Genomic DNA, 12,068 nt, shown 5'->3' with positions numbered 1-12,068 from the left:
CATTAAAAGCATATTTACATAGTATTTTCTAGCGATACGATTATTGTAGTGAGCTTAATTTCTCATTTTCTTTGTTACTGAAAAGTCCATGTTATAAATACACTTTTCTGGCTTTCAATTTAGCAAAATTTATTATTATTGCATCTGTATCCATTTCATTGAGTATGTCATTTTCAATAACCATCAAAGCTAGTCCATTTAATCGTTCTTGAGATATAACTGATCTCAAATAACAACCATATACAAAATATATATAAATAAAAGTTCTGAGCACCGGACCCAGGGTGGTACACAAAATACAAATTTCGAAACCCCAGCAAGATCGATCGTGTTTTTCTTTTTCTTTTTTTTTTTTTGTGGGTGACAAACTTGAGTAACTTTGGGTAGGGGGAATGCATATAACACATACACACAGAAGAAAAAAGTTCTGTGCAGTGGACCCCAAGGTATGGGTTCATTTGTATTTTGTTACACAGAATCCAAATTTCAAAACCCCAGCATGATTCAAAAAATTCTTTACCCGCCCATGCATAATTCTTTTCAGGGCTTCTTACGCCTATAAAACAATTCAGTCCTTTCATGTGTCTTTCCAACGTAGACATTCGAAGACAAGCAATAAATAACACAATGTAAACAGAAGTAGTCGCACACCCAAGATTTCTATTTTGGGTCCGAAGATTTTTCGGAGTAGCCTACAAAATGCAAATAATTTTGTGTATTTCCCAATTAAATTTTGCTATTTTTTTTTTAAATAAAAGTTCTGGGGGATCCATACTCTCGGACCACCTCCGTCGGTGCATCTCTGAACACACAAGTTACTAATAATCAAAACTCTACTTTGCATTACGAATATTTCCGAATGTTTAAAAATATCGTTTCGTCTAGATTCAATTCAAGAGAATGGATTGATAATAATTGTTACACTGTTATAATACAACGATCACATGTATAGGCAGCTGTAATTGACAATAAGAGTTCTGAAAAAAAAAAAGTGTTACTTATAATCCTAATCACCTTTCGATTGCAGCATCCGTTTCGAGTTACATAGGCATATACTACGTGAAAATTAATTATATTCAAACAAATTTTGAAATACGTTTAATTTAACTGAGATCCGTAATGGAAGAGTCTGTATCCATTCCATTTTAATTTAGCAATTTAATTACTGTAATAAAGTAAAATAAAAATACAGTTTCAAGGGTTTGTTGACTTGCAGATGCTAGGTTAGCAGTAACTGGTATTGAGAACTCCTCCACCTCAACATTTGTATAATTATCACTTTCAAAATTTTGCCCAAAAACCCAAAGAAACTTTTTAGAGCCTTCCCTTGAATCTCACCTTCTTTCAAGTTCCGTAGCTTTTTTTTTCTCGATAAAATGCTCCACTTGGTTTCTTATCGTCGGCCATTATTATTACAATGAAACCAAAGTTCTACTGACAGGTGAAAACAAAGATCGTTATATATTAGGATAGAAACGAAATGTCGAAGAATGACAAATGGACTTATAGACATTAACAAAGTGAGCATTAAGCAGTAGGCAGCAATTGTGAGCCATGATATTAGGAACTTAAGTAAAATTTCCCTCAAAAATGATTTCAAAAATTTCATTTGTACTGCCGATCTTTTCTTAGTGTTCGCCCACTCCCTGGGCCAATGGACAACAAAAGAGTAGTCGCTTGCACTTCAATAATATGCATTTCATTTACGCTGATCATTAACCGTTAACATTGAGCTGAAGCACTGTGCAGGGACACTGTTTATGAGAAGGCGGAGCAACCTTGAAGACATTTCTTTCTACTGTGATGATGCAGCCCAAACCATGAGACGTGCAGTCGATTTCCTTTTGTTTGTTGATCCATACCCACTTCAAAGACATATTTGGCAATGATATTTTCCAGCAAGGTCGTGGAAAGGTTGTTGGGAGAGGAATGAAGGGCCTGCTAAATTTATATTTTGTGCATATGGAGCGATTGTGGAAAGAATGCCATTGTCTATAGTTCTATTGGCGTAGTGCTTAATATAACATTTATTGAAAAGCTACTTTTTTTCACCCTAGGAAGAATGTAAAACGAAAGTAGTTCAAACGCGTCTAACCCGTGTAGTCAGCAGCAAAAAGTGCACTTTTCTGTCAGAAAGGATGAAAGACTATTCTCCCTTTATGCATGTGCATATAGTCTCATACAACAAGGTTATGAACCCTACGGTTGCGTCTATTCGTTGAACAAGTAGGAAGTGAACGACACAAGTCACTTTATGTAGTTATTTATAGCAATATCTTTACTTAAATAATTTAATAGTGTGTGTAATCCAATTTTATATATGGCCAAACGGCAAAACAGAAAGAAAATATTTTCGGTTTATATTAGACCCCAATCCCAATTGAGATGTTAGCATATCACATTAATTATAATAGTGTACCAAGGAGGAGTGGGGAGGAATACGAATTTTTGCAAAAAAGAAAAAAAAAGAGTATCTCACCAGCCGCTCAACTTAGAAGGCTGAAATTAAAAAAAAAACATAAAAATAAGCAGACAGCCGGGCAATTTTAGCGTTTATAATAATTCCCTTCATATTCTAGACCATTCTAATATTCAGTTTTTTACACACACACTCCTGGATAAAAAAGGAATCCAATTCTATCTTCAAATCCAATCCCATCGGTCAGTATCATATGTTTATTGCGTCAATTTAAAAAAAAAGTTCGCTGATATATTCGTTTCCTTTCAAAATACGAAGTAAACACATGCTCATGTCTGGTTTTGTAGAACACATGATTTCATTGTTTTGGAGTTTCGATCAAGGCAATTAACAAAATAGGCATGCTTAATCCTTCTCTTCTGGGTGCCACAGTTCCTTCCAAGAAATAATTAAGCGTGTAAGGTTTTTAATATATATATATATATATATATATATATATATATATATATATATATATATATATATATATATATATATATATATATAGCAAATAGATACGTATAAATGAAGGTTGAGAGGAAGGACACCATTAAACCAGTTATCACTAATAGTCGAGTTGCAGAATATGTTGCTTTATGAATACATCACCTTTTATTTATAACATTCCCCTAAGTAAAAGTTCCTGGCATGCGTATTGATTCCCTTTTCAGTGGGAGGCTGCGCTTTTAGTATATGACGAGTTGGTAGTGGATTCATAAGTAAAAATAATCGGAAACGATTGGTATTAGTGTCGAATTCATAGTTTGAGGGTCACTGAGATGAATATTAACTCTCCCGAAGCTGTTCAAGTCTAAGCTTAGCCCCCATCCACACGGTGGGGATGAAAATTAAAGTGTTGAAACTCACTAAGATTAGTGCCAGTAGCGTAGCTGGAGTTCTTTTTTCAGGGGTGCAATGAAGGGACCAAGAAGATTTTCAGGGGGCCACCTCGAATGAATGAAAATTTTTATTCATATATCAGTGACGGCTAATGTTAGTGTTGCATCGTTGCGCAACGACCAAAGTATTTCAAGAAAAAAAAAATATTATTATCAATATAGTAAAGAACAGAAAAATACTTTTTAATACTCGCATATATACACTTTAAATAACATATTTTTTTACTTCTGTAACTGCCCGTTCCTTTAATCCATTTTAAAAAGCTAAAAACAATCCGTCACAGAGTCTCTAATTTATATTGTGTTGCAGCGAGCATACAACGACCAAATTCCTTCAGCGCGGCAATTAGAGCAAATGTTAAGTCTCCTTTCCCCTATCTCAGAAGTTAAAGGGACTGGTCGTTGCAGTGCTTCTGCAACACAGCACGGTTTCCAGTGAACGAGAAGGTTTTTCGCGCTAAATAAGATTTCTGAATTTTATTTCACTAGCAATTAACAAGTGGATATTTTTTATGCATTCATATTTTTAAATTACAGGACCATACTAAAGCAAATCAATATAATGACAATTAAAAAAAAAAGAGATTGCAGAATTACAAAATAAGAAAGAAAATATCTAGTAGAGCAGAAAACAAATGAAAGTAGACCCGCACTTACAAGTTAATTCTTAGCTTATATTGATAATGAAGGCTTCTTCCACAGTAATTTGCGATTCAAATATTAATAAGTCAGTATGTAGAGTCGCTCCCCCTTCCTCTGTGGATAGCCTAGTATTTTAGTATATACATATTTCTTTTATAAAATAAGTACATTTTATACTCTTGATAATTTCCACATAAAACTGTATGATGGGGAACGTAACATTGAATTTGGGACTAGTTAGCAATGCTCAGGGGCGTAAGTAGTACTACCCGACGTTGGCCAGAATGACTCACCTCTCAAAGGTCAATGACCTTGGCCCGGGGTCAATGACCTAGGGGTACCTAGGAAAACCCCCTCTAAATTTTGGCAGTGGTACCTTGGCCCACCCCTTAAATTTTGGCAGGGGTACATAGGACCACCACCCTTAAATTTTGGAAATTGCCAATTTTAAAAATTGGGTATGGTAGCCTAGGACCATGGTATGTACTTCTAGTAGTATTTGGGGTCTATGTCTTTCCCTTTCATGGGTAAAAAATTGCCAAAAAGTCAAATTTCGGAGGTTTTTGACCTAATTTATCCCCTTTGATGAGGTGTTATTACCTTATATAGTTATATGGGCGTATACAGGGGTCCATTAGCTTTCATAACATATGGGTATATTGATGCACTCCTTTAAAAATTTGGGAGGGGTACCTTGGCCCACCACCTAAATTTTGGAAATTGCCCAAATTAAATATTTGGTATCATAGTACTGGATCCTGATATGTATACTGGATCCTGATAAATTTGGGTGATCCATCACGTTTCCTTTTAGGGGTACAAAATTGCCAAAATATAAACGTAAGCAATACGTTGTACCACGTGTTTGGTTTTTGACCTAATTTATCTCCTTGGATGAGGTCCTATTACCTTATATAGTTATATGTTCATGTATAGGGGGTCCGTTCCCTATCATAAGACATAAGTACATTGGTGCACACCTTTCAATTTTTGGGAGAGGTACTACCTTGGCCCGCCCCTTAAATTTTGGAATTTTTTAAATTTAAGCATTCGGTATTATAGTACAGGACCTCAATATGTATCATGATAAATTTGGATGGTCCACCTCGTTCCTTTTCATGGGTTAAAAAATTGCCAATTTTACGTGTAACCACGTGTTTGGTTTTTGGTCCATTTTATCCCCTTAGGTGAGGTCCTATTACCTTATATGGTTATATGGTCATGTATAGGTGTTCATTCCCTATCATAAGACATGGGTATATTGGTGCACTTCTTTAAATTTTTTGGGAGAGGTACCTTGGCCCACCCCTTAAATTTTTGGAAAAAAATTCGATTTAAGCATTCGGTATTAAAGTACAGGACCTCAATATGTATCATGATAAATTTGGATGGTCCACATCGTTCACTTTCATGGGTAAAAAGATTGCCAAAATATAAACATAAGCAATATGTTGTACCACGTGTTTGGTTTTGACCTAAGTTATCCCCTTTGATGAGATCCTATTATCTTATATGATTATATGGTCATGTATATAGGTTCATTTCCTATCATAAGACATGAGTATATTGATGCACACTTTAAAATTTGGGAGGGGTATCTTGCCTTATCCACTCAGTTTTAGAAATTGTTTAATATAAGCATTTGGTATCATAGTACAGGTCTTCAATATGTACCACTATAAATTTGGATGGTCCACATCATTCCCTTTCATGGGTAAAGAACTACCAAAAAATCAAATTTCGGAGGTTATTGACTCATTTGATAAGGATTTAGCATGTTATATGGGTATGTACAGAGGTTTATTACCTTTATATGTTTATGTGCCCTTTTAAATTTGGGAATTATAAAATAACAAAATTCGGTAAACGTTTTTCTAGGACCCATTGTAAATGTTGGTGTTCCTCTTATAGCCAAATACTCAAATTTTGAAGTTTATTGACCTATATTTTTTGATACAGCTATATAATTGAATGAGTACAGGGTTTATTACTTTTTCGTAAGACACAGGTGTATTTGTGTACCAATCTTAAATTTTGGGAGAGGTACATTTCTTATTGTTATATCAATAATTCGTAATTGTTCTTAGAATTGGGTGGTATCTCTTTCTTTGTCAAATATTAGTATGATCACGTGATCTGTTATTGACCTATGATGAGATTAGGTGTTCAGGACATTGGTACATTTAAACTTTGTAGGATAATTTGAGAATTGTCAAATGAAATTACGTCATTGGTTTTGGTTATTCCAGCCTATGGACCAAATATAAACGTAAGCAACACGATGTACCATGTGATTGACCTTGACGAGGTAATGTACAGGGATTCATTTACTTTTCAAAATTCGTGGAAGTTATCAAATAACATGTTTCTAGACAACAGTTGGTTCTGCTAAGATAAACAATTGACCGAATTGAGACCTAACTACAACATGTAATTATATGATTAATTCTAAGACTTAAGTATATCGAGAGAAGTATTCTTTAAATTTGGGAATTGTGATAAACAGAATTTTAACATAAGGCGCGAAATTTGAAACAATACATTGAACTTTAGTTAAGCTTATAGTCTATCATTGGTGGAGGTTGATTTGACCTTGAGCTTTAGAAATCTGATAGCTACCTTATTGAATCTTACGACTTAGGTGTATAGACGAAAGGCAATACATGCTACAACACTGGCAAAGTTATCGTTGATGCAATTTGATTGGTTGATCACTATCTTTCGTGCAATCTGATTGGCTGATCACTATCTTTCGTGCAATCTGATTGGTTGATGATTTTCAAATCATTGCTGCATTCAGTTTTGTTTTGTTTAACATTTAAAAATCTTGGTTTCGCTCAACATTGTGTACTCATTGATGAATATGATCAAAACCGTTTATTTGTTAATCGAATAGTAAAAAGCCGGATAAAGTTTGACGGTTAACCGTGAAAGGTGAAATTATTTGTTGAAATTTTTCGTTTGAAAATTTTTTGTTTGAAACTTTGGTTTGAAATTTTTTCGTTTGAAATTTTTCGTTTGAAAATTTTTGTTTCGAAATTTTTGTTTGAAAAACTTTTTGTTTGAAATTTTTATTTCAAAATTTTTTGTTTGAAAATTTTTTGTTTGAAATTTTTTATTTGTAATTTTTTTGTTTCAAAATTTTGAATTTTTTTTGTTTGAAATTTTAGTTTAAAAATGTTCGAATTTTTTTTTCTGTTTAAAAATTTTTGTAACATTTTATTTTACTTTGAATCATTATACTTTTGAAATAATGGCATATCTATGCTTTTATTTTTACACCTATCACACCGTTTCAGATTCATACGAGTGGCCATAAGCTTGGCAATGAAGATTGTTGATATTTTGACCCTCCGCTCTTTTTCACAAGCTTATCGTAGATTACCGAGACTTGATTTCTATTCTTTCATTTAACACCAACTTTCATACGATATGCAAGTTGACCCCCCCCCTTTCTATTTAAAAAAATTGAGTTGGACCCAGTCCAGGACCCTGCGGGGTACTCTGCTAAAATTTATTTTGCTTTCATATGTTGTACTTCTGAAATGATGAAAGACATGTTTTTCTGTTTTCCTATCTGTCTCACCGTTTCAAATTTTTTGGGGTTGCAACGGACTTTATGGACACGCTTAAAGATTTTAATAACAATGAGTAAAGTGCTGCCCCCAAGCGGAATACGTGAGACCTCCCCAATTTTGGTAACCGGTTTTGATTTTACCTTGATCCAAGCTTTCAGGAAATATATACATCACCCCCACTTTGTGGGTTCACGTTCAAGTACATCCCGTGTGAGTAACTTGTCTCTGTAGAGTACCTTGCTTCGCATTCGCTAGAAAATATTGCAATTTTTGCCAAAGCGTACTTTACAAGAAATACTATGTCCGAGACTTTATTTTCCTGAATATATTCATGGAAAGCACTTTCATTTAGGCAGAATTTAAGCGGATGCAAAGACAAGCTTCAAAATGTAAGGAAGTGGAAGAAATTTGAAAGTTGCTGCCAACTGCAATGAGGTTGTTACAGTTTTAAAATCGATTTACATTGGAAAAAAGCTCATGAATACAGAATTTTAAAAAATGACTATACAAATCGCGTATTATTATTATTATTATCAGTAGTAGTAGTAGTAGTATTAACTAATTGAAGATAGCAGAGAAACATAGGTAGAAATTTTGGAGTTGACCAGCGCCTATTTTTAGATGTATCCTCACGATGAAAAGTGCTTTGGCACCTACCGACAGAGTATGTGAACACTCTTACATATAGCAAAGCAGAATGCTTAAGAATTTGTTATAGAGTTGTTAATTTGACTAGAGAAGTAAGCAGTAGGTCTATCTTTTTAAAACTCATATTCTAGTTTTTCACTTTAGCTTACATTATCAAAGGATAGGGGTAAAAAGTAACATGTCCACGATAACCGATAGTAGTGTCAATTTCATACTTTTCTTGGTCGCTAAATTGATTTCTGACAGTTTCGATGACGAAACACTCAAGTACACACGTTGACGGGGATTACCAGCTTTAGATGAACAAAAAATGACTGCTCGAGACTAGCTTTACGCTGTGGCGCCCTCTAGCCTCCCCTTTTGATTGTTTGTGCACATACATTTCACTGTCTATTTTCTGTGAGCAGTTATTGTGGAAATATCATGTGTGTGGGGAAAGCCGTCATTGCGTGTGAATTTGTTCGTATTTTTTAATGATTGTACTATACGTTTGTACATATAATTCTCATCAAAATGGAGTATGAGGAAAGACAAAAACGTGTTTTAGAATTGTTTTAGAAAATGTTGAAAAATGGTACTCGAGGTGATGAGCATTGGAAGCTTGTACGGCAATCCCAGTCACTGTGTGTGGTTTCATTCATAGAACTCCATACAGCTGTTACAATTTCAACTCATCAGGTAATAAGTTAATAAAGTAATAAAGTTTCCGGCTTACTTACAATATAAATTAAGAAACTGTTATATTTCCTTAAGAAATAAATATATCTGTAGCAAAAATAGCTAAATAAAACACGTTTAAAGAAGTTATGGCCAGTTATTCTTAGGTTGAGGGAATCCCTCTACCGCGTGTGGATTTGATGCAAACATGCCGCGTGTGTGTGTTTGTTTCCCCTTTTCTGGTGAGAAGGAAGTTGGGGCATTAAGCCAGGTTGTCATTTTACAAGAATCTTGTAACTGTCATAAAAAAGCATCTTGCAACCCTACTATATTTCTCCATGTAACCATAGGATTTTTTTTTCATCTTTTAAGGAGTCAACCCATGTGCAACTTTCCGGGTCGTCTTGCTTGCTACCTGCTATCGACCTCCCGCTGACATAATGAGAAAACCAGTTTTGCCGCTTCCAAACGACGGACTTTTTTGGAACTGAAGAGGAAGCGCACCAAAATACACGTTTTTAATGAGGAGGTTCACTATTTCACTATTTGTTTTAAGAAAGGATTCTGCCTCTTCCGAGAAAAAATAAGTGCTGTTTGTTGTAATAAGAGTCTGTAAAACTTTGGACTGCTATATGTACTGATAAAGTGCTGTAAAACTTTGAACTGCTGTGCGTACTGAAAAAGTACAAAATTTGGAATGTTGTATGTAGTGATAAAGTGCTGTACAGCAGTGTGGTAATTGAAGGGGGAGAAAGGGGGAAATTCCCAGGCACTTCTGAACATTTCCCCGGAACCTCGTTCCCTTGTGCTTTCTAGGGGGGAACTTGGTAATGACCCCAACCTTCATGTGTAATTACAAAAATTAAATTTATATACAAATAAAAATCATCAGTTTTTCAAATTACTAATAAGGAATCTGTGTGGAAATAGAATCTACTCCGAGAAATTTTAGTACAGTGCAGTGGCGTATTTAGGGGGAGGGTTATCGGGCTCAATCTCCTCTCGAAATAAATTTGATGTTTTTTCGCATTCCACGTAGGACTACAACATTAATCCTTTTCACCGTTTCTAAGAATTTCATTGCCTTTCCTTTTTCTTATGCTCGTTGCTCACAAATAACACTGCATTTGTCTAATTTCATTCCATGTAAGAATTGTGTTGTTTTTTTTCTATCTTTCGTCCATTCCACTCTTCTGTTTCTTTTTCTTGGTTGTTACTTTCTTTCGTTTCTCCTATCATAGTTTCGACCGTTGTTGGTTGTGATTTGAGTCGGCTGTCGTCAGTAACATCAAAACTATGAGACGCTGATAAGCCAAACTGATGTTCCAGACCAACTTGCACGAATATCAGCATAACGGGACTTTAGTTATTATAGCAAAGGAATACTTACATCGTTTAGTTATAAAGAAAAGTAAATGTTCAATTAAAGAAAATCAAGAGAGGGGAAATACGTAGCCCGGGAAATTAGGTACTTCAAGAAGATGCTTCCTTTTTATTCTATGAATAGAATAAAATGTTTGATTGTTAAATTTTTGTGTGTGTTATATCACATAAGATTCACCAGTCTACAATTCTTGCCATTAAAACTGCTATTAGTATATTTCAGCTTCAACTTGTCTCAACATTTTCTTTCAGGTAAAAACTTACACAGATAAAACTGAATATTTCCATTTTTTCTAAATTGAAATCAGTTAAGTTGAAATGAGATTATAAATCTTCAACGTGTGTTTGTAGGAGTATCATTTCTGATTTCCATGGGAGGTAAGATCCTCTCCCGACATACGAGTTTCACGTTTTTTCCTAGTACAGAATTAGTAGACAATTGATTAAAATATTAATTCTCAAACTCAGGTGGGCAATTGCCTCTTAATTCTCCGTATCGTGCATAGCCCTCCCCGAAAGAAAATCCTAAATGCGCCATTGGTACAGTGAGTCATCCGAAATGCTGAAAAGTAACATCTCTTGAAAAGTGAAAAGATTGAGATGTGTTTCAGTCTCTCAGGTTTAGTTCTATGTTTCGTTGGAAGCGTGAACAATGGATATAAAACAGTTTTCAACAAACATCTGTCCTACCTTTTTTTGTTAATACATCTGTTTTAGACTAGAAGGTTAACTATTTTGAATGAATATTCGCAATAATTGACAGAGGATACCCAAGATCCTTTATACACTGTGAACTAAGACATTATAACCTATTCCCCATTGTACAGAGTTATTTTCCTGCGAGTACAAGTTTCTTTTGGAATGTGTTGAGAAATTAACACAGTCTGCAAGACAGTGGCGTATTTTGTGGACTACCGGGCCTACCGACAACAGCCCTAGAATATTACAAAATAAAGTTATAATATGAACTAAATATATTCATAATTTCATACTTTAGTATCTTCTTTCAATGATAAAAGTTTCTGAGAATGTGAATGTATTTAGAAAGATCCACTGAATTCTTTGCACGCAGTCTGTCTCGCGAACTTAAGAGTCTTGAATATGACAACGCAGCAGAAATGACTCTCTAGCTACTACAGTAAGAACCGTATCAGAGCATTCCCCTGCGCTCCACCTCCGCCCGCAGCGTCAGTTGCCTCTAGAGAAATCGGTTTCTTGGGCGTGAGTGAAGAGTGATAGGAAATTAGACGAGTAATGACTGTGGGATTTGGGAGTCCCTGTGAATTGTCTTTTACATTACGAGCCTCGTTAAGTAGCGATTTGCGTTAGTGCAACGAAAATTTTGTGTTTTACAGTAGTTTGCGTAGCTCTCACAGACCGAGGCTCCTTCTTTCCTAATCGCCTAATTCAGCGTTCATTATTACTCGGACAGCTTCCATTTGCTCTGGTGAGTAGGGTTACCTTCTATCCAATGCGAAATGTAGTGATACTTCATGCAACAAATAAAGTTAGAAATGTACGATCGTTTTTCCGTAATACTAATAAGATAATATAAGTCTTGCTAGTGCAGAGAAAATGATATTTATCTACTTGATAAAAGGATGGTGTAAAGTTTTTTTTCTTAGTTTGAAGATTGTATAATAAAGTGGAAAAAAGTATAATAATAATAATAATAATAATCTACAGGTATTATAAAGGTTAGTGGTAGCCCAAGCCATCAAACCAGTATACGCCACTGCTGCAAGAATACTTTCTTAGTACAAGTATATTTTTGGCCCACACTAACTTCCCCCCCCCCCCACC

Source organism: Thermobia domestica, chromosome 17 (genome assembly GCF_964235325.1).
Source record: "Thermobia domestica chromosome 17, izTheDome1.hap1.1, whole genome shotgun sequence".
NCBI classification, from domain to species: Eukaryota; Metazoa; Arthropoda; class Insecta; order Zygentoma; family Lepismatidae; genus Thermobia; species Thermobia domestica.
The sequence above is the reverse complement of the archived record's forward strand: the minus strand, read 5'-3'. Positions refer to the sequence as shown.